Here is a 27,847-nt window from a genome sequence, read left to right on the forward strand (position 1 = left end):
CAATGTTAATTTCTTTATTATTGCAACTCTAATTTCATACTCAATGTTAATAGGAAGGAAGCTTACCGGGGATTACAATTGAAAAGGATTCAATAATCCAAAACTAAGTTTAGTAGTTTTAAAAGTCAAAGAATAAAATTAAAAATGAGTGATAGTCAGGGGACTAAACTTAGCGTTAACTGAAACTATAATTATCTTGAAAATATATTTATGTATAATTAAGATTTTATCTTTCACTTCGACGACCTTGTGGCTGTAGTTTAGTGGTAAGAATTCCACGTTGTGGCCGTGGAGACCTGGGCTCGAATCCCAGCAGCCACACTGAACAATTTTGATTGATGTATTATTAGTTTTTTTTATAATAAAAACTACAACAACAACTACAATAAAGATGTTAATTCAAGTCACTTGTTGTTCTTCGGCTACTATTATGTATCTCTCTTAATAAATATGATTTTTTTATGTCTTGTTCTCAACTTTGCACTTTTGTTGTTTGCCTCAATTGTTCTTTGACTAACAATTATCTCTAATTTGAGTTATTCTTACAATATTCAGTATTATTCTTACAATATTCAGTATTATCCTTTGTTATACGAAATAACAAAACCGAAACTGATAAAAACCGAATCATATCCTGAAATGCCCACCTTTATTAATATGTAACAATTCCAATAATAAGTTGAAAATTTGAAACTCAATAAAACTAAATAATTAATTCTTGATTTGGTTTTCTAACTAACACTCATTAACAAGGGCAAGGGTAAATTTAGAAAATAATGACTATTGCGCCAATTGTTTCGCACACATTAAAAACAAAGCTCTAATTTTCTTTTTTCTAGCCATCGTAATATCATCCACAACGTTAATAGGGATTTTAACACGTGGGAAACAATATCCTAATTTCCTTATTCTAGTTGATCTAATTTCACCCTCAATGTTAATTTCTTTATTATTGCAACTCTAATTTCATACTCAATGTTAATAGGAAGGAAGCTTACCGTGGATTACAATTGAAAAGGATTCAATACTCCAAAACTAAGTATAGTAGTTTTAAAAGTCAAAGAATAAAATTAAAAATGAGTGATAGTCAAAGGACTAAACTCAGCGTTAACTGAAACTATAATTATCTTGAAAATATATTTATGTATAATTAAGATTTTATCTTTCACTTCGATGACCTTGTGGCTGTAGTTTAGTGGTAAGAATTCCACATTGTGGCCTTGGAGACCTGGGCTCGAATTCTAGCAGCCACACTGAACAATTTTGATTGATGTATTATTAGTTTTTTTGATAATAAAAACAACAACAACTACAATAAAGATGTTAATTCAAGTCACTTGTTGTTCTTCGGCTACTATTATGTATCTCTCTTAATAAATATGATTTTTGTATGTCTTGTTCTCAACGTTGCACTTTTGTTGTTTGCCTCAATTGTTCTTTGACTAACAATTATCTCTAATTTGAGTTATTCTTACAATATTCAGTATTATCCTTTGTTATACGAAATAACAAAACCGAAACTGATAAAAACCGAATCATATCCTGAAATGCCCACCTTTATTAACATGTAACAATTCCAATAATAAGTTGAAAATTTGAAACTCAATAAAACTAAATAATTAATTCTTGATTTTGTTTTCTAACTAACACTCATTAACAAGGGCAAGGGTAAATTTAGAAAATAATGACTATTGCGCCAATTGTTTCGCACACATGAAAAACAAAGCACTAATTTTCTTTTTTCTAGCCACCGTAATATCACCCTCAATGTTAATAGGGATTTTAACATGTGGGAAACAATATCCTAATTGCCTTATTCTAGTTGATCTAATTTCACCCTCAATGTTAATTTCTTTATTATTGCAACTCTAATTTCATACTCAATGTTAATAGGAAGGAAGCTTACCGTGGATTACAATTGAAAAGGATTCAATACTCCAAAACTAAGTTTAGTTGTATTAAAAGTCAAAGAATAAAATTAAAATGAGTGATAGTCAAAGGACTAAACTCAGCGTTAACTGAAATTATAATTATCTTGAAGATATATTTATGTATAGTTAAGATTTTATCTTTCACTTTAATGACTTTGTGGCTGTAGTTTAGTGGTAAGAATTCCACATTTTAGCCGTGAAGACTTGGGCTCGAATCCTAGCAGCCACACTAAATAATTTTGATTAATGTAATATTAGTTTTTTTGATAATAAAAACAACAACTACAATAAAGATGTTAATTCAAGTCACTTGTTGTTCTTCGGCTACTATTATGTATCTTTCTTAATAAATATGATTTCTTTATGTCTTGTACACAACTTTGCACTTTTGTTGTTTGCCTCAATTGTTCTTTGACTAACAATTATCTCTAATTTGAGTTATTCTTACAATATTCAGTATTATCCTTTGTTATACGAAATAACAAAACCGAAACTGATAAAAACCGAATCATATCCTGAAATGCCCACCTTTATTAATATGTAACAATTCCAATAATAAGTTGAAAATTTGAAACTCAATAAAACTAAATAATTACTTCTTGATTTTGTTTTCTAACTAACACTCATTAACAAGGGCAAGGGTAAATTTAGAAAATAATGACTATTGCGCCAATTATTTCGCACACATTAAAAACAAAGCTCTAATTTTCTTTTTTCTAGCCATCGTAATATCACCCTCAATGTTAATAGGGATTTTAACACGTGGGAAACATTATCATAATTTCCTTATTCTAGTTGATCTAATTTCACCCTCAATGTTAATTTCTTTATTATTGCAACTCTAATTTCATACTCAATGTTAATAGGAAGGAAGCTTACCGGGGATTACAATTGAAAAGGATTCAATAATCCAAAACTAAGTTTAGTAGTTTTAAAAGTCAAAGAATAAAATTAAAAATGAGTGATAGTCAGGGGACTAAACTTAGCGTTAACTGAAACTATAATTATCTTGAAAATATATTTATGTATAATTAAGATTTTATCTTTCACTTCGACGACCTTGTGGCTGTAGTTTAGTGGTAAGAATTCCACGTTGTGGCCGTGGAGACCTGGGCTCGAATCCCAGCAGCCACACTGAACAATTTTGATTGATGTATTATTAGTTTTTTTTATAATAAAAACTACAACAACAACTACAATAAAGATGTTAATTCAAGTCACTTGTTGTTCTTCGGCTACTATTATGTATCTCTCTTAATAAATATGATTTTTTTATGTCTTGTTCTCAACTTTGCACTTTTGTTGTTTGCCTCAATTGTTCTTTGACTAACAATTATCTCTAATTTGAGTTATTCTTACAATATTCAGTATTATTCTTACAATATTCAGTATTATCCTTTGTTATACGAAATAACAAAACCGAAACTGATAAAAACCGAATCATATCCTGAAATGCCCACCTTTATTAATATGTAACAATTCCAATAATAAGTTGAAAATTTGAAACTCAATAAAACTAAATAATTAATTCTTGATTTGGTTTTCTAACTAACACTCATTAACAAGGGCAAGGGTAAATTTAGAAAATAATGACTATTGCGCCAATTGTTTCGCACACATTAAAAACAAAGCTCTAATTTTCTTTTTTCTAGCCATCGTAATATCATCCACAACGTTAATAGGGATTTTAACACGTGGGAAACAATATCCTAATTTCCTTATTCTAGTTGATCTAATTTCACCCTCAATGTTAATTTCTTTATTATTGCAACTCTAATTTCATACTCAATGTTAATAGGAAGGAAGCTTACCGTGGATTACAATTGAAAAGGATTCAATACTCCAAAACTAAGTATAGTAGTTTTAAAAGTCAAAGAATAAAATTAAAAATGAGTGATAGTCAAAGGACTAAACTCAGCGTTAACTGAAACTATAATTATCTTGAAAATATATTTATGTATAATTAAGATTTTATCTTTCACTTCGATGACCTTGTGGCTGTAGTTTAGTGGTAAGAATTCCACATTGTGGCCTTGGAGACCTGGGCTCGAATTCTAGCAGCCACACTGAACAATTTTGATTGATGTATTATTAGTTTTTTTGATAATAAAAACAACAACAACTACAATAAAGATGTTAATTCAAGTCACTTGTTGTTCTTCGGCTACTATTATGTATCTCTCTTAATAAATATGATTTTTGTATGTCTTGTTCTCAACGTTGCACTTTTGTTGTTTGCCTCAATTGTTCTTTGACTAACAATTATCTCTAATTTGAGTTATTCTTACAATATTCAGTATTATCCTTTGTTATACGAAATAACAAAACCGAAACTGATAAAAACCGAATCATATCCTGAAATGCCCACCTTTATTAACATGTAACAATTCCAATAATAAGTTGAAAATTTGAAACTCAATAAAACTAAATAATTAATTCTTGATTTTGTTTTCTAACTAACACTCATTAACAAGGGCAAGGGTAAATTTAGAAAATAATGACTATTGCGCCAATTGTTTCGCACACATGAAAAACAAAGCACTAATTTTCTTTTTTCTAGCCACCGTAATATCACCCTCAATGTTAATAGGGATTTTAACATGTGGGAAACAATATCCTAATTGCCTTATTCTAGTTGATCTAATTTCACCCTCAATGTTAATTTCTTTATTATTGCAACTCTAATTTCATACTCAATGTTAATAGGAAGGAAGCTTACCGTGGATTACAATTGAAAAGGATTCAATACTCCAAAACTAAGTTTAGTTGTATTAAAAGTCAAAGAATAAAATTAAAATGAGTGATAGTCAAAGGACTAAACTCAGCGTTAACTGAAATTATAATTATCTTGAAGATATATTTATGTATAGTTAAGATTTTATCTTTCACTTTAATGACTTTGTGGCTGTAGTTTAGTGGTAAGAATTCCACATTTTAGCCGTGAAGACTTGGGCTCGAATCCTAGCAGCCACACTAAATAATTTTGATTAATGTAATATTAGTTTTTTTGATAATAAAAACAACAACTACAATAAAGATGTTAATTCAAGTCACTTGTTGTTCTTCGGCTACTATTATGTATCTTTCTTAATAAATATGATTTCTTTATGTCTTGTACACAACTTTGCACTTTTGTTGTTTGCCTCAATTGTTCTTTGACTAACAATTATCTCTAATTTGAGTTATTCTTACAATATTCAGTATTATCCTTTGTTATACGAAATAACAAAACCGAAACTGATAAAAACCGAATCATATCCTGAAATGCCCACCTTTATTAATATGTAACAATTCCAATAATAAGTTGAAAATTTGAAACTCAATAAAACTAAATAATTACTTCTTGATTTTGTTTTCTAACTAACACTCATTAACAAGGGCAAGGGTAAATTTAGAAAATAATGACTATTGCGCCAATTATTTCGCACACATTAAAAACAAAGCTCTAATTTTCTTTTTTCTAGCCATCGTAATATCACCCTCAATGTTAATAGGGATTTTAACACGTGGGAAACATTATCATAATTTCCTTATTCTAGTTGATCTAATTTCACCCTCAATGTTAATTTCTTTATTATTGCAACTCTAATTTCATACTCAATGTTAATAGGAAGGAAGCTTACCGGGGATTACAATTGAAAAGGATTCAATAATCCAAAACTAAGTTTAGTAGTTTTAAAAGTCAAAGAATAAAATTAAAAATGAGTGATAGTCAGGGGACTAAACTTAGCGTTAACTGAAACTATAATTATCTTGAAAATATATTTATGTATAATTAAGATTTTATCTTTCACTTCGACGACCTTGTGGCTGTAGTTTAGTGGTAAGAATTCCACGTTGTGGCCGTGGAGACCTGGGCTCGAATCCCAGCAGCCACACTGAACAATTTTGATTGATGTATTATTAGTTTTTTTTTATAATAAAAACTACAACAACAACTACAATAAAGATGTTAATTCAAGTCACTTGTTGTTCTTCGGCTACTATTATGTATCTCTCTTAATAAATATGATTTTTTTATGTCTTGTTCTCAACTTTGCACTTTTGTTGTTTGCCTCAATTGTTCTTTGACTAACAATTATCTCTAATTTGAGTTATTCTTACAATATTCAGTATTATTCTTACAATATTCAGTATTATCCTTTGTTATACGAAATAACAAAACCGAAACTGATAAAAACCGAATCATATCCTGAAATGCCCACCTTTATTAATATGTAACAATTCCAATAATAAGTTGAAAATTTGAAACTCAATAAAACTAAATAATTAATTCTTGATTTGGTTTTCTAACTAACACTCATTAACAAGGGCAAGGGTAAATTTAGAAAATAATGACTATTGCGCCAATTGTTTCGCACACATTAAAAACAAAGCTCTAATTTTCTTTTTTCTAGCCATCGTAATATCATCCACAACGTTAATAGGGATTTTAACACGTGGGAAACAATATCCTAATTTCCTTATTCTAGTTGATCTAATTTCACCCTCAATGTTAATTTCTTTATTATTGCAACTCTAATTTCATACTCAATGTTAATAGGAAGGAAGCTTACCGTGGATTACAATTGAAAAGGATTCAATACTCCAAAACTAAGTATAGTAGTTTTAAAAGTCAAAGAATAAAATTAAAAATGAGTGATAGTCAGAGGACTAAACTCAGCGTTAACTGAAACTATAATTATCTTGAAAATATATTTATGTATAATTAAGATTTTATCTTTCACTTCGATGACCTTGTGGCTGTAGTTTAGTGGTAAGAATTCCACATTGTGGCCTTGGAGACCTGGGCTCGAATTCTAGCAGCCACACTGAACAATTTTGATTGATGTATTATTAGTTTTTTTGATAATAAAAACAACAACAACTACAATAAAGATGTTAATTCAAGTCACTTGTTGTTCTTCGGCTACTATTATGTATCTCTCTTAATAAATATGATTTTTGTATGTCTTGTTCTCAACGTTGCACTTTTGTTGTTTGCCTCAATTGTTCTTTGACTAACAATTATCTCTAATTTGAGTTATTCTTACAATATTCAGTATTATTCTTACAATATTCAGTATTATCCTTTGTTATACGAAATAACAAAACCGAAACTGATAAAAACCGAATCATATCCTGAAATGCCCACCTTTATTAACATGTAACAATTCCAATAATAAGTTGAAAATTTGAAACTCAATAAAACTAAATAATTAATTCTTGATTTTGTTTTCTAACTAACACTCATTAACAAGGGCAAGGGTAAATTTAGAAAATAATGACTATTGCGCCAATTGTTTCGCACACATGAAAAACAAAGCTCTAATTTTCTTTTTTCTAGCCACCGTAATATCACCCTCAATGTTAATAGGGATTTTAACATGTGGGAAACAATATCCTAATTGCCTTATTCTAGTTGATCTAATTTCACCCTCAATGTTAATTTCTTTATTATTGCAACTCTAATTTCATACTCAATGTTAATAGGAAGGAAGCTTACCGTGGATTACAATTGAAAAGGATTCAATACTCCAAAACTAAGTTTAGTTGTATTAAAAGTCAAAGAATAAAATTAAAATGAGTGATAGTCAAAGGACTAAACTCAGCGTTAACTGAAATTATAATTATCTTGAAGATATATTTATGTATAGTTAAGATTTTATCTTTCACTTTGATGACTTTGTGGCTGTAGTTTAGTGGTAAGAATTCCACATTTTAGCCGTGAAGACTTGGGCTCGAATCCTAGCAGCCACACTAAATAATTTTGATTAATGTAATATTAGTTTTTTTGATAATAAAAACAACAACTACAATAAAGATGTTAATTCAAGTCACTTGTTGTTCTTCGGCTACTATTATGTATCTTTCTTAATAAATATGATTTCTTTATGTCTTGTACACAACTTTGCACTTTTGTTGTTTGCCTCAATTGTTCTTTGACTAACAATTATCTCTAATTTGAGTTATTCTTACAATATTCAGTATTATCCTTTGTTATACGAAATAACAAAACCGAAACTGATAAAAACCGAATCATATCCTGAAATGCCCACCTTTATTAATATGTAACAATTCCAATAATAAGTTGAAAATTTGAAACTCAATAAAACTAAATAATTACTTCTTGATTTTGTTTTCTAACTAACACTCATTAACAAGGGCAAGGGTAAATTTAGAAAATAATGACTATTGCGCCAATTATTTCGCACACATTAAAAACAAAGCTCTAATTTTCTTTTTTCTAGCCATCGTAATATCACCCTCAATGTTAATAGGGATTTTAACACGTGGGAAACATTATCATAATTTCCTTATTCTAGTTGATCTAATTTCACCCTCAATGTTAATTTCTTTATTATTGCAACTCTAATTTCATACTCAATGTTAATAGGAAGGAAGCTTACCGGGGATTACAATTGAAAAGGATTCAATAATCCAAAACTAAGTTTAGTAGTTTTAAAAGTCAAAGAATAAAATTAAAAATGAGTGATAGTCAGGGGACTAAACTTAGCGTTAACTGAAACTATAATTATCTTGAAAATATATTTATGTATAATTAAGATTTTATCTTTCACTTCGACGACCTTGTGGCTGTAGTTTAGTGGTAAGAATTCCACGTTGTGGCCGTGGAGACCTGGGCTCGAATCCCAGCAGCCACACTGAACAATTTTGATTGATGTATTATTAGTTTTTTTTATAATAAAAACTACAACAACAACTACAATAAAGATGTTAATTCAAGTCACTTGTTGTTCTTCGGCTACTATTATGTATCTCTCTTAATAAATATGATTTTTTTATGTCTTGTTCTCAACTTTGCACTTTTGTTGTTTGCCTCAATTGTTCTTTGACTAACAATTATCTCTAATTTGAGTTATTCTTACAATATTCAGTATTATTCTTACAATATTCAGTATTATCCTTTGTTATACGAAATAACAAAACCGAAACTGATAAAAAACCGAATCATATCCTGAAATGCCCACCTTTATTAACATGTAACAATTCCAGTAATAAGTTGAAAATTTGAAACTCAATAAAACTAAAGAATTAATTCTTGATTTTGTTTTCTAACTAACACTCATTAACAAGGGCAAGGGTAAATTTAGAAAATAATGACTATTGCGCCAATTGTTTCGCACACATGAAAAACAAAGCTCTAATTTTCTTTTTTCTAGCCACCGTAATATCACCCTCAATGTTAATAGGGATTTTAACATGTGGGAAACAATATCCTAATTGCCTTATTCTAGTTGATCTAATTTCACCCTCAATGTTAATTTCTTTATTATTGCAACTCTAATTTCATACTCAATGTTAATAGGAAGGAAGCTTACCGTGGATTACAATTGAAAAGGATTCAATACTCCAAAACTAAGTTTAGTAGTATTAAAAGTGAAAGAATAAAATTAAAAATGAGTGATAGTCAAAGGACTAAACTCAGCGTTAACTGAAATTATAATTATCTTGAAGATATATTTATGTATAGTTAAGATTTTATCTTTCACTTTGATGACTTTGTGGCTGTAGTTTAGTGGTAAGAATTCCACATTTAGGCCGTGAAGACTTGGGCTCGAATCCTAGTAGCCACACTAAATATTTTCGATTGATGTAATATTAGTTTTTTTGATAATAAAAACAACAACTACAATAAAGATGTTAATTCAAGTCACTTGTTGTTCTTCGGCTACTATTATGTTTCTTTCTTAATAAATATGATTTCTTTATGTCTTGTACACAACTTTGCACTTTTGTTGTTTGCCTCAATTGTTCTTTGACTAACAATTATCTCTAATTTGAGTTATTCTTACAATATTCAGTATTATCCTTTGTTATACGAAATAACAAAACCGAAACTGATAAAAAACGAATCATATCCTGAAATGCCCACCTTTATTAATATGTAACAATTCCAATAATAAGTTGAAAATTTGAATCTCAATAAAACTAAATAATTAATTCTTGATTTTGTTTTCTAACTAACACTCATTAACAAGGGCAAGGGTAAATTTAGAAAATAATGACTATTGCGCCAATTGTTTCGCACACATGAAAAACAAAGCTCTAATTTTCTTTTTTCTAGCCACCGTAATATCACCCTCAATGTTAATAAGGATTTTAACACGTGGGAAACATTATCATAATTTCCTTATTCTAGTTGATCTAATTTCACCCTCAATGTTAATTTCTTTATTATTGCAACTCTAATTTCATACTCAATGTTAATAGGAAGGAAGCTTACCGGGGATTACAATTGAAAAGGATTGAATACTCCAAAACTAAGTTTAGTAGTTTTAAAAGTCAAAGAATAAAATTAAAAATGAGTGCTAGTCAGAGGACTAAACTCAGCGTTAACTGAAACTATAATTATCTTGAAAATAAATTTATGTATAATTAAGATTTTATCTTTCACTTCGATGACCTTGTGGCTGTAGTTTAGTGGTAAGAATTCCACGTTGTGGCCGTGGAGACCTGGGCTCGAATCCCAGCAGTCACACTGAACAATTTTGATTGATGTATTATTAGTTTTTTTGATAATAAAAACTACAACAACAACTACAATAAAGATGTTAATTCAAGTCACTTGTTGTTCTTCGGCTACTATTATGTACCTCTCTTAATAAATATGATTTTTTATGTCTTGTTCTCAACTTTGCACTTTTGTTGTTTGCCTCAATTGTTCTTTGACTAACAATTATCTCTAATTTGAGTTATTCTTACAATATTCAGTATTATTCTTACAATATTCAGTATTATCCTTTGTTATACGAAATAACAAAACCGAAACTGATAAAAACCGAATCATATCCTGAAATGCCCACCTTTATTAACATGTAACAATTCCAATAATAAGTTGAAAATTTGGAACTCAATAAAACTAAAGAATTAATTCTTGATTTTGTTTTCTAACTAACACTCATTAACAAGGGCAAGGTTAAATTTAGAAAATAATGACTATTGCGCCAATTGTTTCGCACACATGAAAAACAAAGCTCTAATTTTCTTTTTTCTAGCCACCGTAATATATCACCCTCAATGTTAATAGGGATTTTAACATGTGGGAAACAATATCCTAATTGCCTTATTCTAGTTGATCTAATTTCACCCTCAATGTTAATTTCTTTATTATTGCAACTCTAATTTCATACTCAATGTTAATTGGAAGGAAGCTTACCGTGGATTACAATTGAAAAGGATTCAATACTCCAAAACTAAGTTTAGTAGTATTAAAAGTCAAAGAATAAAATTAAAAATGAGTGATAGTCAAAGGACTAAACTCAGCGTTAACTGAAATTATAATTATCTTGAAGATATATTTATGTATAGTTAAGATTTTATCTTTCAATTTGATGACTTTGTGGCGTAGTTTAGTGGTAAGAATTCCACGTTATGGCCGTGAAGACCTGGGCTCGAATCCTAGCAGCCACACTCAATAATTTTGATTGATGTAATATTAGTTTTTTTGATAATAAAAAAAACAACTACAATAAAGATGTTAATTCAAGTCACTTGTTGTTCTTCGGCTACTATTATGTATCTCTCTTAATAAATATGATTTCTTTATGTCTTGTACACAACTTTGCACTTTTGTTGTTTGCCTCAATTGTTCTTTGACTAACAATTATCTCTAATTTGAGTTATTCTTACAATATTCAGTATTATCCTTTGTTATACGAAATAACAAAACCGAAACTGATAAAAACAGAATCATATCCTGAAATGCCCACCTTTATTAATATGTAACAATTCCAATAATAAGTTGAAAATTTGAAACTCAATAAAACTAAATAATTAATTCTTGATTTTGTTTTCTAACTAACACTCATTAACAAGGGCAAGGTAAAATTTAGAAAATAATGACTATTGCGCCAATTGTTTCGCACACATGAAAAACAAAGCTCTATTTTTTTTTTTCTAGCCACCGTAATATATCACCCTCAATGTTAATAGGGATTTTAACATGTTGGAAACAATATCCTAATTGCCTTATTCTAGTTGATCTAATTTCACCCTCAATGTTAATTTCTTTATTATTGCAACTCTAATTTCATACTCAATGTTAATTGGAAGGAAGCTTACCGTGGATTACAATTGAAAATGATTCAATACTCCAAAACTAAGTTTAGTAGTATTAAAAGTCAAAGAATAAAATTAAAAATGAGTGATAGTCAAAGGACTAAACTCAGCGTTAACTGAAATTATAATTATCTTGAAGATATATTTATGTATAGTTAAGATTTTATCTTTCACTTTGATGACTTTGTGGCTGTAGTTTAGTGGTAAGAATTCCACATTATGGCCGTGAAGACCTGGGCTCGAATCTTAGCAGCCACACTCAAAAATTTTGATTGATGTAATATTAGTTTTTTTGATAATAAAAAATACAACTACAATAAAGATGTTAATTCAAGTCACTTGTTGTTCTTCGGCTACTATTATGTATCTCACTTAATAAATATGATTTTTTTATGTCTTGTTCTCAACTTTGCACTTTTGTTGTTTGCCTCAATTGTTCTTTGACTAACAATTATCTCTAATTTGAGTTATTCTTACAATATTCAGTATTATTCTTACAATATTCAGTATTGTCCTTTGTTATACGAAATAACAAAACCGAAACTGATAAAAACCGAATCATATCCTGAAATGCCCACCTTTATTAACATGTAACAATTCCAATAATAAGTTGAAAATTTGAAACTCAATAAAACTAAAGAATTAATTCTTGATTTTGTATTCTAACTAACACTCATTAACAAGGGCAAGGTTAAATTTAGAAAATAATGACTATTGCGCCAATTATTTCGCACACATGAAAAACAAAGCTCTAATTTTCTTTTTTCTAGCCACCGTAATATATCTGCCTCAATGTTAATAGGGATTTTAACATGTGGGAAACAATATCCTAATTGCCTTATTCTAGTTGATCTAATTTCACCCTCAATGTTAATTTCTTTATTATTGCAACTCTAATTTCATACTCAATGTTAATTGGAAGGAAGCTTACCGTGGATTACAATTGAAAAGGATTCAATACTCCAAAACTAAGTTTAGTAGTATTAAAAGTCAAAGAATAAAATTAAAAATGAGTGATAGTCAAAGGACTAAACTCAGCGTTAACTGAAATTATAATTATCTTGAAGATATATTTATGTATAGTTAAGATTTTATCTTTCACTTTAATGACTTTGTGGCTGTAGTTTAGTGGTAAGAATTCCACGTTTAGGCCGTGAAGACTTGGTCTCGAATCCTAGTACCCACACTAAATAATTTCGATTGATGTAATATTAGTTTTTTTGATAATAAAAACAACAACCACAATAAAGATGTTAATTCAAGTCACTTGTTGTTCTTCGGCTACAATTATGTTTCTTTCTTAATAAATATGATTTCTTTATGTCTTGTACACAACTTTGCACTTTTGTTGTTTGCCTCAATTGTTCTTTGACTAACAATTATCTCTAATTTGAGTTATTCTTACAATATTCAGTATTATCCTTTGTTATACGAAATAACAAAACCGAAACTGATAAAAACCGAATCATATCCTGAAATGCCCACCTTTATTAATATGTAACAATTCCAATAATAAGTTGAAAATTTGAAACTCAATAAAACTAAATAATTACTTCTTGATTTTGTTTTCTAACACTCATTAACAAGGGCAAGGGTAAATTTAGAAAATAATGACTATTGCGCCAATTATTTCGCACACATTAAAAACAAAGCTCTAATTTTCTTTTTTCTAGCCACCGTAATATCACCCTCAATGTTAATAGGGATTTTAACACGTGGGAAACATTATCCTAATTTCCTTATTCTAGTTGATCTAATTTCACCCTCAATGTTAATTTCTTTATTATTGCAACTCTAATTTCATACTCAATGTTAATTGGAAGGAAGCTTACCGTGGATTACAATTGAAAAGGATTCAATACTCCAAAACTAAGTTTAGTAGTTTTAAAAGTCAAAGAATGAAATTAAAAATGAGTGATAGTCAGAGGACTAAACTCAGCGTTAACTGAAACTATAAATATCTTGAAGATATATTTATGTATAATTAAGATTTTATCTTTCACTTTGACGACCTTGTTGGTGTAGTTTAGTGGTAAGAATTCCACGTTGTGGCCGTGGAGACCTGAGCTTAAATCCCAGCAGCCACACTAAACAATTTTGATTGATGTATTATTAGTTTTTTTGATAATAAAAACAACAACAACAACTACAATAAAGATGTTAATTCAAGTCACTTGTTCTTCAGCTACTATTATGTATCTCTCTTAATAAATATGATTTTTTTTATGTCTTGTTCTCAACTTTGCACTTTTGTTGTTTGCCTCAATTGTTCTTTGACTGACAATTATCTCTAATTTGAGTTATTCTTACAATATTCAGTATCATTCTTACAATATTCAGTATTATCCTTTGTTATACGAAATAAAAAAAACCGAAACTGATAAACACCAAATCATATCCTGATATGCCCACCTTTATTAATATGTAACAATTCCAATAATAAGTAGAAAATTTGAAACTCAATAAAACTAAATAATTAATTCTTGATTTTGTTTTCTAGCTAACACTCATTAACAAGGGCAAGGGTAAATTTAGAAAATAATGACTATTGCGCCAATTGTTTCGCAAACATGAAAAACAAAGCTCTAATTTTCTTTTTTCTAGCCACCGTAATATCACCATCAAAGTTAATAGGGATTTTAACACGTGGGAAACAATATCCTAATTGCCTTATTCTAGTTGATCTAATTTCACCCTCAATGTTAATTTCTTTATTATTGCAACTCGAATTTCATACTCAATGTTAATAGGAAGGAAGCTTACCGTGGATTACAATTGAAAAGGATTCAATCCTCCAAAACTAAGTTAAGTAGTATTAAAAGTCAGAATAAAATTAAAAATGAGTGATAGTCAAAGGACTAAACTCAGCGTTAACTGAAATTATAATTATCTTGAAGATATATTTATGTATAGTTAAGATTTTATCTTTCACTTTGATGACTTTGTGGCTGTAATTTAGTGATAAGAATTCCACGTTATGGCCGTGAAGACCTGCGCTCGAATCCTAGCAGCCACACTAAATAATTTTGATTGATGTAATATTAGTTTTTTTGATAATAAAAACAACAACTACAATAAAGATGTTAATTCAAGTCACTTGTTGTTCTTCGACTACTATTATGTATCTCTCTTAATAAATATGATTTCTTTATATCTTGTACACAACTTTGCACTTTTGTTGTTTGCCTCAATTGTTCTTTGACTAACAATTATCTCTAATTTGAGTTATTCTTACAATATTCAGTATTATCCTTTGTTATACGAAATAACAAAATCGAAACTGATAAAAACCGAATCATATCCTGAAATGCCCACCTTTATTAATATGTAACAATTCCAATAATAAGTTGAAAATTTGAAACTCAATAAAACTAAATAATTAATTCTTGATTTGGTTTTCTAACTAACACTCATTAACAAGGGCAAGGGTAAATTTAGAAAATAATGACTTTTGCGCCAATTGTTTCGCACACATTAAAAACAAAGCTCTAATTTTCTTTTTTCTAGCCATCGTAATATCATCCACAACGTTAATAGGGATTTTAACACGTGGGAAACAATATCCTAATTTCCTTATTCTAGTTGATCTAATTTCACCCTCAATGTTAATTTCTTTAATATTGCAACTCTAATTTCATACTCAATGTTAATAGGAAGGAAGCTTACCGTGGATTACAATTGAAAAGGATTCAATACTCCAAAACTAAGTATAGTAGTTTTAAAAGTCAAAGAATAAAATTAAAAATGAGTGATAGTCAGAGGACTAAACTCAGCGTTAACTGAAACTATAATTATCTTGAAAATATATTTATGTATAATTAAGATTTTATCTTTCACTTCGATGACCTTGTGGTTGTAGTTTAGTGGTAAGAATTCCACATTGTGGCCATGGAGACCTGGGCTCGAATCCTAGCAGCCACACTGAACAATTTTGATTGATGTATTATTAGTTTTTTTGATAATGAAAACAACAACAACTACAATAAAGATGTTAATTCAAGTCACTTGTTGTTCTTCGGCTACTATTATGTATCTCTCTTAAAAAATATGATTTTTGTATGTCTTGTTCTCAACTTTGCACTTTTGTTGTTTGCCTCAATTGTTCTTTGACTAACAATTATCTCTAATTTGAGTTATTCTTACAATATTCAGTATTATTCTTACAATATTCAGTATTATCCTTTGTTATACGAAATAACAAAACCGAAACTGATAAAAACCGAATCATATCCTGAAATGCCCACCTTTATTAACATGTAACAATTCCAATAATAAGTTGAAAATTTGAAACTCAATAAAACTAAATAATTAATTCTTGATTTTGTTTTCTAACTAACACTCATTAACAAGGGCAAGGGTAAATTTAGAAAATAATGACTATTGCGCCAATTGTTTCGCACACATGAAAAACAAAGCTCTAATTTTCTTTTTTCTAGCCACCGTAATATCACCCTCAATGTTAATAGGGATTTTAACACGTGGGAAACAATATCCTAATTGCCTTATTCTAGTTGATCTAATTTCACCCTCAATGTTAATTTCTTTATTATTGCAACTCTAATTTCATACTCAATGTTAATAGGAAGGAAGCTTACCGGGGATTACAATTGAAAAGGATTCAATAATCCAAAACTAAATTTAGTAGTTTTAAAAGTCAAAGAATAAAATTAAAAATGAGTGATAGTCAGGGGACTAAACTTAGCGTTAACTGAAACTATAATTATCTTGAAAATATATTTATGTATAATTAAGATTTTATCTTTCACTTCGACGACCTTGTGGCTGTAGTTTAGTGGTAAGAATTCCACGTTGTGGCCGTGGAGACCTGGGCTCGAATCCCAGCAGCCACACTGAACAATTTTGATTGATGTATTATTAGTTTTTTTTATAATAAAAACTACAACAACAACTACAATAAAGATGTTAATTCAAGTCACTTGTTGTTCTTCGGCTACTATTATGTACCTCTCTTAATAAATATGATTTTTTATGTCTTGTTCTCAACTTTGCACTTTTGTTGTTTGCCTCAATTGTTCTTTGACTAACAATTATCTCTAATTTGAGTTATTCTTACAATATTCAGTATTATTCTTACAATATTCAGTATTATCCTTTGTTATACGAAATAACAAAACCGAAACTGATAAAAACCGAATCATATCCTGAAATGCCCACCTTTATTAACATGTAACAATTCCAATAATAAGTTGAAAATTTGGAACTCAATAAAACTAAAGAATTAATTCTTGATTTTGTTTTCTAACTAACACTCATTAACAAGGGCAAGGTTAAATTTAGAAAATAATGACTATTGCGCCAATTGTTTCGCACACATGAAAAACAAAGCTCTAATTTTCTTTTTTCTAGCCACCGTAATATATCACCCTCAATGTTAATAGGGATTTTAACATGTGGGAAACAATATCCTAATTGCCTTATTCTAGTTGATCTAATTTCACCCTCAATGTTAATTTCTTTATTATTGCAACTCTAATTTCATACTCAATGTTAATTGGAAGGAAGCTTACCGTGGATTACAATTGAAAAGGATTCAATACTCCAAAACTAAGTTTAGTAGTATTAAAAGTCAAAGAATAAAATTAAAAATGAGTGATAGTCAAAGGACTAAACTCAGCGTTAACTGAAATTATAATTATCTTGAAGATATATTTATGTATAGTTAAGATTTTATCTTTCAATTTGATGACTTTGTGGCGTAGTTTAGTGGTAAGAATTCCACGTTATGGCCGTGAAGACCTGGGCTCGAATCCTAGCAGCCACACACAATAATTTTGATTGATGTAATATTAGTTTTTTTGATAATAAAAAAAACAACTACAATAAAGATGTTAATTCAAGTCACTTGTTGTTCTTCGGCTACTATTATGTATCTCTCTTAATAAATATGATTTCTTTATGTCTTGTAGACAACTTTGCACTTTTGTTGTTTGCCTCAATTGTTCTTTGACTAACAATTATCTCTAATTTGAGTTATTCTTACAATATTCAGTATTATCCTTTGTTATACGAAATTACAAAACCGAAACTGATAAAAACAGAATCATATCCTGAAATGCCCACCTTTATTAATATGTAACAATTCCAATAATAAGTTGAAAATTTGAAACTCAATAAAACTAAATAATTAATTCTTGATTTTGTTTTCTAACTAACACTCATTAACAAGGGCAAGGGTAAATTTAGAAAATAATGACTATTGCGCCAATTGTTTCGCACACATTAAAAACAAAGCTCTAATTTTCTTTTTTCTAGCCATCGTAATATCACCCTCAATGTTAATAGGGATTTTAACACGTGGGAAACATTATCATAATTTCCTTATTCTAGTTGATCTAATTTCACCCTCAATGTTAATTTCTTTATTATTGCAACTCTAATTTCATACTCAATGTTAATTGGAAGGAAGCTTACCGTAGATTACAATTGAAAAGAATTCAATACTCCAAAACTAAGTTTAGTAGTTTTAAAAGTCAAAGAGTAAAATTAAAAATGAGTGATAGTCAGAGGACTAAACTCAGCGTTAACTGAAACTATAATTATCTTGAAGATATATTTATGTATAATTAAGATTTTATCTTTCACTCTGATGACATTGTGGGTGTAGTTTAGTGGTAAGAATTTCACGTTGTGGCTGTGGAGACCTGGGCTCGAATCCCAGCAGCCATACTGAACAATTTTGATTGATGTATTATTAGTTTTTTTGATAATAAAAACAACAACTACAATAAAGATGTTAATTCAAGTCACTTGTTGTTCTTCGGCTACTATTATGTATCTCTCTAAATAAATATGATTTTTTTATGTCTTGTTCTCAACTTTGCACTTTTGTTGTTTGCCTCAATTGTTCTTTGACTAACAATTATCTCTAATTTGAGTTATTCTTACAATATTCAGTATTATTCTTACAATATTCAGTATTGTCCTTTGTTATACGAAATAACAAAACCGAAACTGATAAAAACCGAATCATATCCTGAAATGCCCACCTTTATTAACATGTAACAATTCCAATAATAAGTTGAAAATTTGAAACTCAATAAAACTAAAGAATTAATTCTTGATTTTGTATTCTAACTAACACTCATTAACAAGGGCAAGGTTAAATTTAGAAAATAATGACTATTGCGCCAATTGTTTCGCACACATGAAAAACAAAGCTCTAATTTTCTTTTTTCTAGCCACCGTAATATATCACCCTCAATGTTAATAGGGATTTTAACATGTGGGAAACAATATCCTAATTGCTTTATTCTAGTTGATCTAATTTCACCCTCAATGTTAATTCCTTTATTGTTGCAACTCTAATTTCATACTCAATGTTAATTGGAAGGAAGCTTACCGTGGATTACAATTGAAAAGGATTCAATACTCCAAAACTAAGTTTAGTAGTATTAAAAGTCAAAGAATAAAATTAAAAATGAGTGATAGTCAAAGGACTAAACTCAGCGTTAACTGAAATTGTTATTATCTTGAAGATATATTTATGTATAGTTAAGATTTTATCTTTCACTTTGATGACTTTGTGGCTGTAGTTTAGTGGTAAGAATTCCACGTTATGGCCGTGAAGACCTGGGCTCGAATCCTAGCAGCCAGACTCAATAATTTTGATTGATGTAATATTAGTTTTTTTGATAATAAAAAAAACAACTACAATAAAGATGTGAATTCAAGTCACTTGTTGTTCTTCGGCTACTATTATGTATCTCTCTTAATAAATATGATTTCTTTATGTCTTGTAGACAACTTTGCACTTTTGTTGTTTGCCTCAATTGTTCTTTGACTAACAATTATCTCTAATTTGAGTTATTCTTACAATATTCAGTATTATCCTTTGTTATACGAAATAACAAAACCGAAACTGATAAAAACCGAATCATATCCTGAAATGCCCACCTTTATTAATATGTAACAATTCCAATAATAAGTTGAAAATTTGAAACTCAATAAAACTAAATAATTAATTCTTGATTTTGTTTTCTAACTAACACTCATTAACAAGGGCAAGGGTAAATTTAGAAAATAATGACTATTGCGCCAATTGTTTCGCACACATTAAAAACAAAGCTCTAATTTTCTTTTTTCTAGCCATCGTAATATCACCCTCAATGTTAATAGGGATTTTAACACGTGGGAAACATTATCATAATTTCCTTATTCTAGTTGATCTAATTTCACCCTCAATGTTAATTTCTTTATTATTGCAACTCTAATTTCATACTCAATGTTAATTGGAAGGAAGCTTACCGTAGATTACAATTGAAAAGAATTCAATACTCCAAAACTAAGTTTAGTAGTTTTAAAAGTCAAAGAGTAAAATTAAAAATGAGTGATAGTCAGAGGACTAAACTCAGCGTTAACTGAAACTATAATTATCTTGAAGATATATTTATGTATAATTAAGATTTTATCTTTCACTCTGATGACATTGTGGGTGTAGTTTAGTGGTAAGAATTTCACGTTGTGGCTGTGGAGACCTGGGCTCGAATCCCAGCAGCCATACTGAACAATTTTGATTGATGTATTATTAGTTTTTTTGATAATAAAAACAACAACTACAATAAAGATGTTAATTCAAGTCACTTGTTGTTCTTCGGCTACTATTATGTATCTCTCTAAATAAATATGATTTTTTTATGTCTTGTTCTCAACTTTGCACTTTTGTTGTTTGCCTCAATTGTTCTTTGACTAACAATTATCTCTAACTTGAGTTATTCTTACAATATTCAGTATTATTCTTACAATATTCAGTATTATCCTTTGTTATACGAAATAGCAAAACCGAAACTGATAAAAACCGAATCATATCCTGAAATGCCCACCTTTATTAACATGTAACAATTCCAGTAATAAGTTGAAAATTTGAAACTCAATAAAACTAAAGAATTAATTCTTGATTTTGTTTTCTAACTAACACTCATTAACAAGGGCAAGGGTAAATTTAGAAAATAATGACTATTGCGCCAATTGTTTCGCACACATGAAAAACAAAGCTCTAATTTTCTTTTTTCTAGCCACCGTAATATCACCCTCAATGTTAATAGGGATTTTAAAATGTGGGAAACAATATCCTAATTTCCTTATTCTAGTTGATCTAATTTCACCCTCAATGTTAATTTCTTTATTATTGCAACTCTAATTTCATACTCAATGTTAATAGGATGGAAGCTTACCGGGGATTACAATTGAAAAGGATTCAATACTCCAAAACTAAGTTTAGTAGTTTTAAAAGTCAAAGAATAAAATTAAAAATGAGTGATAGTCAGAGGACTAAACTCAGCGTTAACTGAAACTATAATTATCTTGAAAATATATTTATGTATAATTAAGATTTTATCTTTCACTTCGATGACCTTGTGGCTATAGTTTAGTGGTAAGAATTCCACATTGTGGCCTTGGAGACTTGGGCTCGAATCCCAGCAGCCACACTGAACAATTTTGATTGATGTATTATTAGTTTTTTTGATAATAAAAACAACAACAACTACAATAAAGATGTTAATTCAAGTCACTTGTTGTTCTTCGGCTACTATTATGTATCTCTCTTAATAAATATGATTTTTGTATGTCTTGTTCTCAACTTTGCACTTTTGTTGTTTGCCTCAATTGTTCTTTGACTAACAATTATCTCTAATTTGAGTTATTCTTACAATATTCAGTATTATCCTTTGTTATACGAAATAACAAAACCGAAACTGATAAAAACCGAATCATATCCTAAAATGCCCACCTTTATTAATATGTAACAATTCCAATAATAAGTTGAAAATTTGAAACTTAATAAAACTAAATAATTAATTCTTGATTTTGTTTTCTAACTAACACTCATTAACAAGGGCAAGGGTAAATTTAGAAAATAATGACTATTGCGCCAATTGTTTCGCACACATTAAAAACAAAGCTCAAATTTTCTTTTTTCTAGCCATCGTAATATCACCCTCAATGTTAATATGGATTTTAACACGTGGGAAACATTATCATGATTTCCTTATTCTAGTTGATCTAATTTCACCCTCAATGTTAATTTCTTTATTATTGCAACTCTAATTTCATACTCAATGTTAATTGGAAGGAAGCTTACCGTGGATTACAATTGAAAAGGATTCAATACTCCAAAACTAAGTTTAGTAGTTTTAAAAGTCAAAGAATAAAATTAAAAATGAGTGATAGTCAGAGGACTAAACTCAGCGTTAACTGAAACTATAATTATCTTGAAGATATATTTATGTATAATTAAGATTTTATCTTTCACTTCAATTACCCTGTGGCTGTAGTTTAGTGGTAAGAATTCCACGTTGTGGCCGTGGAGACCTGGGCTCAAATCCCAGCAGCCACACTGAACAATTTTGATTGATGTATTATTATTTTTTTTTTGATAATAAAAACAACAACAACAACAACTGCAATAAAGATGTTAATTCAAGTCACTTGTTGTTCTTCGGCTACTTTTATGTATCTCTCTTAATAAATATGAATTTTTTATGTCTTGTTCTCAACTTTGCACTTTTGTTGTTTGCCTCAATTGTTCTTTGACTAACAATTATCTCTAATTTGAGTTATTCTTACAATATTCAGTATTATCCTTTGTTATACGAAATAACAAAACCGAAACTGATAAAAACCGAATCATATCTTGAAATGCCCACATTTATTAATATGTAACAATTCCAATAATAGTTGAAAATTTGAAACTCAATAAAACTAAATAATTAATTCTTGATTTTGTTTTCTAACTAACACTCATTAACAAGGGCAAGGGTAAATTTAGAAAATAATGACTATTGCGCCAATTGTTTCGCACACATTAAAAACAAAGCTCTAATTTTCTTTTTTCTAGCCATCGTAATATCACCCTCAATGTTAATAGGGATTTTAACACGTGGGAAACATTATCATAATTTCCTTATTCTAGTTGATCTAATTTCACCCTCAATGTTAATTTCTTTATTATTGCAACTCTAATTTCATACTCAATGTTAATTGGAAGGAAGCTTACCGTGGATTACAATTGAAAAGGATTCAGTACTCCAAAACTAAGTTTAGTTGTTTTAAAAGTCAAAGAATAAAATTAAAAATGAGTGATAGTCAGAGGACTAAACTCAGCGTTAACTGAAACTATAATTATCTTGAAGATATATTTATGTATAATTAAGATTTTAACTTTCACTCTGATGACCTTGTGGCTGTAGTTTAGAAGTAAGAATTCCACGTTGTGGCCTTGAAGACCTGGGCTCGAATCCTAGCAGCCACACTGAACAATTTTGATTGATGTATTATTAGTTTTTTTGATAATAAAAACAACAACAACAACTACAATAAAGATGTTAATTCAAGTCACTTGTTGTTCTTCGCCTACTATTATGTATCTCTCTTAATAAATATGATTTTTTTTATGTCTTGTTCTCAACTTTGCACTTTTGTTGTTTGCCCCAATTGTTCTTTGACTAACAATTATCACAAATTTGAGTTATTCTTACAATATTCAGTATTATTCTTACAATATTCAGTATTATCCTTTGTTATACGAAATAACAAAACCGAAACTGATATAAACCGAATCATATACTGAAATGCCCACCTTTATTAATATGTAACAATTCCAATAATAACTTGAAAATTTGAAACTCAATAAAACTAAATAATTAATTCTTGATTTTGTTTTCTAACTAACACTCATTAACAAGGGCAAGGGTAAATTTAGAAAATAATGACTATTGCGCCAATTGTGTCGCACACATGAAAAACAAAGCTCTAATTTTCTTTTTTCTAGCCACCGTAATATCACCCTCAATGTTTATAGGGATTTTAACACGTGGGAAACATTATCCTAATTTCCTTATTCTAGTAGATCTAATTTCACCCTCAATGTTAATTTCTTTATTATTGCAACTCTAATTTCATACTCAATGTTAATAGGAAGGAAGCTTACCGGGGATTACAATTGAAAAGGATTCAATACTCCAAAACTAAGTTTAGTAGTTTTAAAAGTCAAAGAATGAAATTAAAAATGAGTGATAGTCAGAGGACTAAACTCAGCGTTAACTGAAACTATAATTATCTTGAAAATATATTTATGTATAATTAAGATTTTATCTTTCACTTCGAAGACCTTGTGGCTGTAGTTTAGTGGTAAGAATTCCACGTTGTGGCCGTGGAGACCTGGGCTCGAATCCCAGCAGCCACACTGAGCAATTTTGATTGATGTATTATTAGTTTTTTTGATAATAAAAACAACAACAACTACAATAAAGATGTTAATTCAAGTCACTTGTTATTCTTCGGCTACTATTATGTATGTCTCTTAATAAATATGATTTTTGTATGTCTTGTTCTCAACTTTGCACTTTTGTTGTGTGCCTCAATTGTTCTTTGACTAACAATTATCTCTAATTTGAGTTATTCTTACAATATTCAGTATTATTCTTACAATATTCAGTATTATCCTTTGTTATACGAAATAACAAAACCGAAACTGATAAAAACCGAATCATATCCTGAAATGCCCATCTTTATTAACATGTAACAATTCCAATAATAAGTTGAAAATTTGAAACTCAATAAAACTAAAGAATTAATTCTTGATTTTGTTTTCGAACTAACACTCATTAACAAGGGCAAGGGTAAATTTAGAAAATAATGACTATTGCGCCAATTGTTTCGCACACATGAAAAACAAAGCTCTAATTTTCTTTTTTCTAGCCACCGTAATATCACCCTCAATGTTAATAGGGATTTTAACATGTGGGAAACAATATCCTAATTGCCTTATTCTAGTTGATCTAATTTCACCCTCAATGTTAATTTCTTTATTATTGCAACTCTAATTTCATACTCAATGTTAACTGGAAGGAAGCTTACCGTGGATTACAATTGAAAAGGATTCAATACTCCAAAACTAAGTTTAGTAGTATTAAAAGTCAAAGAATAAAATTAAAAATGAGTGATAGTCGAAGGACTAAACTCAGCGTTATCTGAAATTATAATTATCTTGAAGATATATTTATGTATAGTTAAGATTTTATCTTTCACTTTGAAGATTTTGTGGCTGTAGTTTAGTGGTAATAATTCCACGTTATGGCTGTGAAGACCTGGGCTCGAATCCTAGCAGCCACACTCAATAATTTTGATTGATGTAATATTAGTTTTTTTGATAATAAAAACAACAACTACAATAAAGATGTTAATTCAAGTCACTTGTTGTTCTTCGGCTACTATTATGTATCTCTCTTAATAAATATGATTTCTTTATGTCTTGTACACAACTTTGCACTTTTGTTGTTTGCCTCAATTGTTCTTTGACTAACAATTATCTCTAATTTGAGTTATTCTTACAATATTCAGTATTATCCTTTGTTATACGAAATAACAAAACCGAAACTGATAAAAACCGAATCATATCTTGAAATGCCCACCTTTATTAATATGTAACAATTCCAATAATAAGTTGAAAATTTGAAACTCAATAAAACTAAATAATTAATTCTTGATTTTGTTTTCTAACTAACACTCATTAACAAGGGCAAGGGTAAATTTAGAAAATAATGACTATTGCGCCAATTGTTTCGCACACATTAAAAACAAAGCTCTAATTTTCTTTTTTCTAGCGATCGTAATATCACCCTCAATGTTAATAGGGATTTTAACACGTGGGAAACATTATCATGATTTCCTTATTTTGTTGATCTAATTTCACCCTCAATGTTAATTTCTTTATTATTGCAACTCTAATTTCTTACTCAATGTTAATTGGAAGGAAGCTTACCGTGGATTACAATTGAAAAGGATTCAATACTTCAAAACGAAGTTTAGTAGTTTTAAAAGTCAAAGAATAAAATTAAAAATGAGTGATAGTCAGAGGACTAAACTCAGCGTTAACTGAAACTATAATTATCTTGAAGATATATTTATGTATAATTAAGATTTTATCTTTCACTTCGATGACCCTGTGGCTGTAGTTTAGAGGTAAGAATTCCATGTTGTGGCCGTGGAGACCTGGGCTCAAATCCCAGCAGCCACACTGAACAATTTTGATTGATGTATTATTATTTTTTTTTGATAATAAAAACAACAACAGCAACTACAATAAAGATGTTAATTCAAGTCACTTGTTGTTCTTCGGCTGCTATTATGTATCTCTCTTAATAAATATGATTTTTTTATGTCTTCTCAACTTTGCACTTTTGTTGTTTGCCTCAATTGTTCTTTGACTAACAATTATCTCTAATTTGAGTTATTCTTACAATATTCAGTATTATCCTTTGTTATACGAAATAACAAAACCGAAAGTGATAAAAACCGAATCATATCCTGAAATGCCCACCTTTATTAACATGTAACAATTCCAATAATAAGTTGAAAATTTGAAACTCAATAAAACTAAAGAATTAATTCTTGATTTTGTTTTCTAACTAACACTCATTAACAAGTGCAAGGGTAAATTTAGAAAATAATGACTATTGCGCCAATTGTTTCGCACACATGAAAAACAAAGCTCTAATTTTCTTTTTTCTAGCCACCGTAATATCACCCTCAATGTTAATAGGGATTTTAACATGTGGGAAACAATATCCTAATTGCCTTATTCTAGTTGATCTAATTTCACCCTCAATGTTAATTTCTTTATTATTGCAACTCCAATTTCATACTCAATGTTAATAGGAAGGAAGCTTACCGTGGATTACAATTGAAAAGGATTCAATACTCCAAAACTAAGTTTAGTAGTATAAAAATTCAAAGAATAAAATTAAAAATGAGTGATAGTCAAAGGACTAAACTCAGTGTTAACTGAAATTATAATTATCTTGAAGATATATTTATGTATAGTTAAGATTTTATCTTTCACTTTCATGACTTTGTGGTTGTAGTTTAGTGGTAAGAATTCCATGTTATGGCCGTGAAGACCTGGGCTCGAATGCTAGTGGCCACATTCAATAATTTTTATTGATGTAATATTAGTTTTTTTGATAATATAAACAACAACTACAATAAAGATGTTAATTCAAGTCACTTGTTGTTCTTCGGCTACTATTATGTATCTCTCTTAATAAATATGATTTCTTTATGTCTTCTACACAACTTTGCACTTTTGTTGTTTGCCCCAATTGTTCTTTGACTAACAATTATCTCTAATTTGAGTTATTCTTACAATATTCAGTATTATCCTTTGTTATACGAAATAACAAAATCGAAACTGATAAAAACCGAATCATATCCTGAAATGCCCATCTTTATTAATATATAACAATTCCAATAATAAGTTGAAAATTTGAAACTCAATAAAACTAAATAATTAATTCTTGATTTTGTTTTCTAACTAACACTCATTAACAAGGGCAAGGGTAAATTTAGAAAATAATGACTATTGCGCCAATTGTTTCGCACACATGAAAAACAAAGCTCTAATTTTCTATTTTCTAGCCACCGTAATATCACCCTCAATGTTAATAGGGATTTTAACACGTGGGAAACATTATCCTAATTTCCTTATTCTAGTTGATCTAATTTCACCCTCAATGTTAATTTCTTTATTATTGCAACTCTAATTTCGTACTCAATGTTAATAGGAAGGAAGCTTACCGTGGATTACAATTGAAAAGGATTCAATACTCCAAAACTAAGTTTAGTAGTATTAAAAGTCAAAGAATAAAATTAAAAATGAGTGATAGTCAAAGGACTAAACTCATCGTTAACTGAAATTATAATTATCTTGAAGATATATTTATGTATAGTTAAGATTTTATCTTTTACTTTAATGACTTTGTGGCTGTAGTTTAGTAGTAAGATTTCTATGTTATGGTCGTGAAGACCTGGGCTCGAATCTTAGCAGCCACACTCAA

The 27,847-nt window shown here is 29.2% G+C and overlaps 8 non-coding genes across 8 annotated transcripts; all 8 read left to right on the top strand.

Moving 5' to 3' along the window:
* The first annotated feature begins 249 nt into the window (after window positions 1-249).
* On the top strand, window positions 250-321 carry TRNAH-GUG. The gene has a single exon. It is a non-coding gene; the product is annotated as a tRNA-His (tRNA).
* A 2,672-nt stretch (window positions 322-2,993) lies between these two features.
* On the top strand, window positions 2,994-3,065 carry TRNAH-GUG. The gene has a single exon. It is a non-coding gene; the product is annotated as a tRNA-His (tRNA).
* A 2,672-nt stretch (window positions 3,066-5,737) lies between these two features.
* On the top strand, window positions 5,738-5,809 carry TRNAH-GUG. The gene has a single exon. It is a non-coding gene; the product is annotated as a tRNA-His (tRNA).
* Window positions 5,810-8,503: 2,694 nt separating this feature from the next.
* TRNAH-GUG lies at window positions 8,504-8,575 on the top strand. Its single transcript has one exon. It is a non-coding gene; the product is annotated as a tRNA-His (tRNA).
* Window positions 8,576-10,341: 1,766 nt separating this feature from the next.
* Window positions 10,342-10,413, top strand: TRNAH-GUG. Its single transcript has one exon. It is a non-coding gene; the product is annotated as a tRNA-His (tRNA).
* Window positions 10,414-16,771: 6,358 nt separating this feature from the next.
* TRNAH-GUG lies at window positions 16,772-16,843 on the top strand. The gene has a single exon. It is a non-coding gene; the product is annotated as a tRNA-His (tRNA).
* Window positions 16,844-22,275: 5,432 nt separating this feature from the next.
* Window positions 22,276-22,347, top strand: TRNAH-GUG. The gene has a single exon. It is a non-coding gene; the product is annotated as a tRNA-His (tRNA).
* Window positions 22,348-24,123: 1,776 nt separating this feature from the next.
* On the top strand, window positions 24,124-24,195 carry TRNAH-GUG. The gene has a single exon. It is a non-coding gene; the product is annotated as a tRNA-His (tRNA).
* Window positions 24,196-27,847: the final 3,652 nt, after the last annotated feature.

Source organism: Ipomoea nil, unplaced genomic scaffold, assembly GCF_001879475.1.
Source record: "Ipomoea nil cultivar Tokyo-kokei standard unplaced genomic scaffold, Asagao_1.1 scaffold1895, whole genome shotgun sequence".
Lineage (NCBI taxonomy): Eukaryota > Viridiplantae > Streptophyta > Magnoliopsida > Solanales > Convolvulaceae > Ipomoea > Ipomoea nil.